Below are 6,995 nucleotides of genomic sequence, written 5' to 3'. Positions count from 1 at the left end.
GATGACTGAGTTTGTAAACCGCACAAAACACATACTCCATGTTTGTAAATTTTTAAACTAAGGGAGCTGTGCAAATCAATCAAATAACAAGGTTTATTTTTATATTTTTTTTCTATATTAATTTTTGTTTTTTCAATTGAAAGATAATTCATTTAAAAAATATTTAATCATATTCTCAATATAAATAATCAGATTATTTTTTAATTTTTTTATCGATAATTACAAATGTATGTGGGAGAAAAAAGAAAAACTATTGAAGTTTTTTAAAATTTGATATGCTAAAATTCTTAAAAAAAAAATTATATATTTTCGTGTATGTATTAATTATTGTTAACACCTTTTTCTCCATCACTTTGTAGGTAGTGTTTATTTTTTTTTGATTAATTTCAAATAAATGTCATGTGGTTTTAAGTTTTTATATATCGGTATGTGTGATTTTTTTATGTTACAAACTGAGCTATATGGTTTGCAGATTTTTTATTTTTTATTGATTGCCAAATTTAGACCATAACAATCTCAAAATGAAAATTTTCAAAAATTAAAGTCGTTTAATATCACATTTCCTATGAAACAATATTTTTTATTTTTCAAAATCATTATTTTTGAAGTTTTCTATTTCTAAACATTAATTTTCTCTCTCATAAAAAAACATCTAAATGACCCAAAACCTAAAAAGTTAAAGAATTAAAATTGTTTAAAATAAACAATTCTTTTCTATAAATTCTACTTGTCAAAACCATAAATTAACATCCCCATTCCCAGAATTTTAACCATATATTATTCATCCACAAGACAACAACGACGACAAAGAATGTTAGTTCAGTTGGTTCCAAACCATCATCTTCAAATTTCATATACTTTTGGCTAAATTAACTAGTCATCTTAAAAACTAATCATTACATTATTTTGAATTAAATAAATTGTGTTGTCCATAAACAACATAATATCCATTTAGTTCTCCTTTTAGCATTTCTGTTTTACTTTTTTTTTTTCTAATTCAAATAATAGAAAGAATTAAGAAACAACACGTTAACAACAAACAATAAATATGAATAACTGAATTAAATAAATATATATAACATTACTGGATCATTTAAAAACGATAATGATATAACTAATGTCAACCAAGTTGCCCCTAATTAAAGTACTCAAAATTCAGTTTCAAAAACTAAGTGACAAATCCTGGATGCTAATTTTTCTACTCTCTGAATTCTTATAAATTAACAGTAAAGAAATAACAGCTGCTGAACTTAGAGCATTAGTAGTAGGAATGCAAGTACAAGAATTTGGGTTGAATGCTGATGATTTTGTCTCAAAACTATTGACCGAGTTAGATAAATCAGCTGATTCTACTATTTCTGAGATTGAGTTCAACGAAGGGGTTTCAAGATTGCTTACAGAGTCTAATGTTTCTGGGAATATCCAACCTTGTCAAATCCAGAAAAACTCGTCAGCCACGGGCAGCAATTCACAGGTATATCATGGAACCGATTTAACTAAAAGCTAGAGCTTATAATTAAAGCTCAATCATATATCTTGTATTAAGATCTCACACACCCCCACACACAAATACCCAATGGGATTACAGGCACATCCCACCATGTGTTTTTAATTCCACAAATTATTGAGATTGCCAGGGAGGGCGAGCCTTGGCGCAACGGTAAAACGTTGTTGTCGTGTGACCAGAGGTCACGGGTTCGAGTCTTAGGAGCGGCCTCTTGCCAATTAAATTGGCAAGGGAAGGCTTGCCCCCAATACACCCTTGTGGTGGGACCCCTCCCCGGACCCTCGCTCAGCGGGGACGCGTAATGCGACCGGGCCGCCCTTTATTGAGATTGCCAGGACTCACTCTAGAATCCTCAAAAGTTTTATTCAAGAGAATCTCTAAGGCCATATCATGAAACCGATTTAACTAAAAGCTCGAGCATATAGTTAAGGCTCAATCATATATCTTATATTAAGGTTTGACACGGTATTTTACTTGTGTAAGTCCAGTCCATTGAATTCGGACCTAGCTATACCCCCGATGGATACCCAGGCTCGTAAACAACTCTAACTATTAATTATATTGTGATGGGTGCAGGGAAATACTGCAAGCAAGGCTACTTCGGATGAAAATGCATGGTGGAATTACATAGAGGCAGCTATTTTGATCCTTTGCGGAAGTGCTCTTACTTTTGTGCTAGCGACACCTTTAATGACAAGTATAAAGCAATTGGCGACGGCTATAAGTATCCCGTCATTCTTGATATCATATGTTGTTGTCCCATTAGCTTTGGGATTCAAAACGATTTACAGAGCAATAAATTCTGCTAAGGAGAAGACTGAAACTGCAGTCTCTTTGACACTTTCTGAGGTTCGTTTCTGTTTTTTCAAAAATACGAATGCAATTTCCGACTCTGGGGAGAATGTTAAATATCCCAATTTATTTAATGATGGAGCTATATGGATTCTTATATATGTGAGAAAATCTTCTAGTTGAGGTAATTTTTGGAGTGAGCTAAGCATTACTTAGAGAGAAATTAACAAAATGTTATATTTACTGACGAGCTTTGTCGCTAAATGTATAATTTAGCCGATAATTTCACTATATTCAAAATCTATAACAAATTTGATATCACTACCAAACATGGAGGACCAACGGGTCATGGAGGGGCGGTTAACCCCCGACTCAGAGAAAAATGTTAAATATCTCATATTATTTAATAAGTGAGCTATATGGCTTCTTACATATGAAGGACAAATAGAGTGAGTCGGACCTTTATTTTGTTTAGAAAAATTAACAAATATTAGATTTACCGACGAACATTTTCGTTGGTATATGTATAATTTAGCCAATGATTTCACTATATTCAAAATCTATACCAAATTTGATATCACTAACAAGGTAGTAACCTTCGCTAATGCTTAGTCACCAAAAAATATGTAATTTTAAATATATTTCTCGTGAGTATTTATTTTTAACTACGTCACTAAATATATGACTATATATTGATTGCAGCTTTACGGAGGAGTATTCATGAACAATGTGATGGGACTGATAACCTTCCTGTCACTAGTTTGTATACAAGATATAGCTTGGGATGTGTCATTAGAAGTTTTGACAGTTCTAATAATATGCAGTTTAATTGGCGTATCGGCTATATTCTCCGCAAAATTCCCAGTGTGGACAAGTATTATAGCATATGCTCTTTATCCTATATCTTTGGCTTTTATTTATCTTCTTACAACACTTCTTGGATGGGGTTGAACTGTTTCTTCCTAATTCATCAAATCAATTGTATTGAGTTTTCAAAATTCTTTCAATTTTTTTTATTGTAAGAGCATTTATAAAATATATTATCTTTCTTTCTAGATTCTTTTATATATTTTGTTTGTGATTTTATACGGATTGAGAACTTTTAGTAAGTGGTTTATTAGTTACTATCCTAAATAAGAGATTTACTGTTTTTTTATCAAACAAAATTAATAATGCATCACTAGAAAACAACTAGTTAGCTACCGCAATTTGGTAGCTGATGTGGTAGCTAAAGTGGTTTACCGACTGAATTTAGCAGTTTAACACATTCAGTAGGTAAGTCCTTAGTCGTTAGTGAAACGCCGACTATTTCTGACTACAGTCGCAGACTGTATCGACTGCTTGAATTAGTCGCTTAGCAGTCGCAATCTTTACCGACCACATTTTGCGACCAAAAGTAGTCGCTAATGGGATTGGTCGACACAGAAGCTAATCAGGATACCGACGAATTTATGACAGAAAATCTGTTGGTAATGTACTATGATGGCAAATTTCATTATTTGATTGTAATTATAAATTATATATATAATAATAATTGTAATTACAATTAGGATTATTAAATACAATTGTAAACATATTTCAACATTCACAATAAACAACATTCATGAAAATTATAAATATATTTAAAAATAATTAATATTTGAAGTTTAAATATGTCATAATATATAATCCAACTCACAAAATATCATAATCAAGATTAACCTAATATATTAGGTCAAAAATTTATATCAAAGGTTAACCTATAAAATTATGCCAAAATATATATCTAAGAGCTATATGAGCAATAAATTGGTTATGTCCGCATTTAACTGTCAATCAGTCTTGTCTTTCACTTGTTGTAGATGCACTAATAAATTGGTTTTGTCCGCATTAAAGTCATCAAGGCTCTCCTATACGCTCCCATGTGTGTTTTTTATCCCTTGAATTTCAATAGTAGCACCTAAATTGGATGGACCAGCAAAACTTGAATTTCTCAGAAACAAAAGTTCAACAGCAAGTGCAAGATCACAGTGGGTATCTTTCTGCATTACAACTTGCATAAGATGCAGAGAAGACAGCAGTATCAGAATCAAAACGCGACCGACCATAAGGCCCATAACATATTAATATATTATACAACAAGGTACCTCTAGAGCCATCCAATATGGAGTTCCTTTCAAAGAGAGTTCTGCTGCTTATCCAGTAATCTGAGAAAGATATAGATCAGCATTCTACATGATAATGTGCATTGTGATCAATAGGTTCACCATGAAGAATGGAAAAGCATTACTCACAAGTTTTGACATCCCAAAATCAGCAAGCTTAACAACTCCAGATGCATCAGCAAGCAAATTAGCCCCTTTTATGTCCATACATAAACAAAGAAAATTAGAATTCCTCACCACAAACAACGTAGACAATCAAATTATTTCGACTCCTGTATCTATGTATTGTCTTCATGCTATGCAAGTAGGCTAAGCTAGAGAGAATGTGACGTGTAAACCAGTTTCCTAAGGAGACTTTGTGACAACTATGTCTCACCAGTCTCATGTAAACCACTTTCGAGCTATAATTAATGGTGATAAGGTTCATGAAACCACAACTATTATGAATCGACTGCAACTGTTAGATTTTATGATGTTTGAAAACTGCCTGCCGGAATAAGGTACGGCATCAAAGTGACAAAGAGCACAAAATGTCATTTAGGAGGGAAGATATCAGAATTCCTCTAAACCTTGGTAAGTGGGTTGGTTATTTGTTGAATTGTAGCACGCTGGTTAGGATGCATAAAATTATTTAACATCAACATCTCATGGTATTAACACAAATTCTTGAGCTAGTAGTTTTGACAGGCAGAAAACAGCACACACTGCACGCTAAGTGATTACAAAATTCACCCCACCGCAATTTCCTAATTTTGACAAAGCATTTGCTAATATTAGCACAAATTGATATAAGGGCTTTGCTAAGTCTTTAGTTCAATTGATTGGGAAGAAATAGAGCATCTATTGATAAGAAAAAAGACAAACGACCATAGAGTGGAAAAACAGAGCATCTACTCAACAGATTGGGATTCCTTTTGACCTATATGTAGAAAATACAAGGAACTAGAAATAACACAAACAAAATTTGCAGCAAGTTATAGATTGACGGAGCATGATTTCTAGCACAATTTTATTTCCTGCAATATTTAGGCAATCAAACAAAAAAATGCTTCCATTTGAACATTTAGCCATAATGAAACAAAATAATAATATTGGTTAACATTTATATTCATACTGCTATATAACTAAAAAGAACTCATAATTTATGCTAGAACAAAGTATGGCTTACCAGGCTTCTTCTGAAGATGACAAAGTGCTCCCACTATTGATGCAAGATAGTCGAAATGAGCAGAGTCCAACTTCTGGCCCTCCTCCGTCACAGCACCTGAGTACTGGGCTTACATTCCAAGCTAGCAAATAGTTGACAAGATAATTAAGAGCCAAACTAAGCGTGGGTGACCCAGCTTACAAAACAAACTTCAGAGTTCTTATGGCGTTGAATTGGAAAAAATTGCGTGAGCCTAAAGTATGAATATGAATATAATTTTGAAATTTTTTCAGCAAGTAAAACATGATTCAATTCAATCCCCTTCCACTCATTTCCCTTCTTACAACTATAGTTCAATACAAGGAACTGGTAAATGAATGCAACATATATATAATGCAATTCCTATTTTCCTTCATATTATTTCTGTGCTAACGCCATATCATTAGTAACTCCAATATAATCTCTTAAATAGAATTTATTTTTTATTTTTTAAAATAATAGTCTACCATATTTTCTATGAAAATGCAACCAAGCTCATAGAAAAGAATATCAAAGATAGATGATTAAGCCCAACACCACCTAATCAATTGAAATTGATAACATTAACATTCAAAAGGAATTTAATCCCAACAAACAAACAAATAGATAAGAATACAATTGGTGAAAATCAGAACTCCATTGTCAACATGCAGAAGAATTGTAAGCACGGATTGAAAATGCCACGTCCACAAAGGTAAAGGATATAGCGCACCTCGTAATTGGAGAAGTCCAAGAACATACTACGTCTCTCATTCCCATTCTCATGCCATCAATCTGCTATTTCTCTTTCTCTCTTTCCCTTTCTCTTTCTCTTTCTTTTTCCTTCTGTTTTTGACAGTCTCCTTCCTTGTAAATCCCCATCCTAGCTCTGTGAAAAAACTTCCATTTTTTGAAGTTTTTGTTATGTTTCCCCAAAATGTTATACTCAGACCAATGCACAAGACTTCCCATCAACATCCATACACAAAGCAATATAAATCAACATAATAAGAAGAGCAGAAATGTAAAGACAAAATTTCATTAAAATAAGCGAACCATTCTAATCAGACAGAAGGAAATCTCACACAAAGATAATGAAAAGCACCAATCTCACACCCGACCCACAAATTAATATATTATGGCAGAGGAATCTCAAACAACACAAAAAATATAAATTGAAAACTTACATGATAAAGTGAAGATTGAGCTTCTGAAGAAATGAGAAATTCAGAGGTCTAAAAGATGGATTAGGTCGGAGAATAAGATATTACAGTAAAGAAAACGAAAGAACAAGGGTTGAAGATGGAGTTCAGGTTCGAAATGGAAAGAGAAGAAGAAGAGGCTTTTGGATTCTCAAAGTCTTGTTTACGTATTGAGAGAAGATATC

The 6,995-nt window shown here is 32.8% G+C and overlaps 1 long non-coding RNA gene across 3 annotated transcripts; it reads right to left on the bottom strand.

Annotated features, from left to right (window-relative positions):
- Positions 1-4,007: 4,007 nt before the first annotated feature.
- Positions 4,008-6,577, bottom strand: LOC136234254 (uncharacterized). 3 transcript variants are annotated; one of them, XR_010691160.1, is made up of 5 exons: positions 6,342-6,577; positions 5,612-5,732; positions 4,573-4,637; positions 4,426-4,485; positions 4,008-4,331 (listed from the first exon to the last, which is right to left on the bottom strand). It is a non-coding gene; the product is annotated as an uncharacterized lncRNA (long non-coding RNA). The 3 variants fall into 3 exon arrangements; XR_010691161.1 differs by having other exon boundaries at positions 4,008-4,320; XR_010691159.1 differs by having other exon boundaries at positions 4,008-4,485.
- Between the last annotated feature and the right edge of the window lie 418 nt (positions 6,578-6,995).

This window comes from Euphorbia lathyris, chromosome 6, assembly GCF_963576675.1.
Source record: "Euphorbia lathyris chromosome 6, ddEupLath1.1, whole genome shotgun sequence".
Taxonomy (NCBI): Eukaryota; Viridiplantae; Streptophyta; class Magnoliopsida; order Malpighiales; family Euphorbiaceae; genus Euphorbia; species Euphorbia lathyris.
This window is presented reverse-complemented; position numbering and strand designations above follow the sequence as displayed.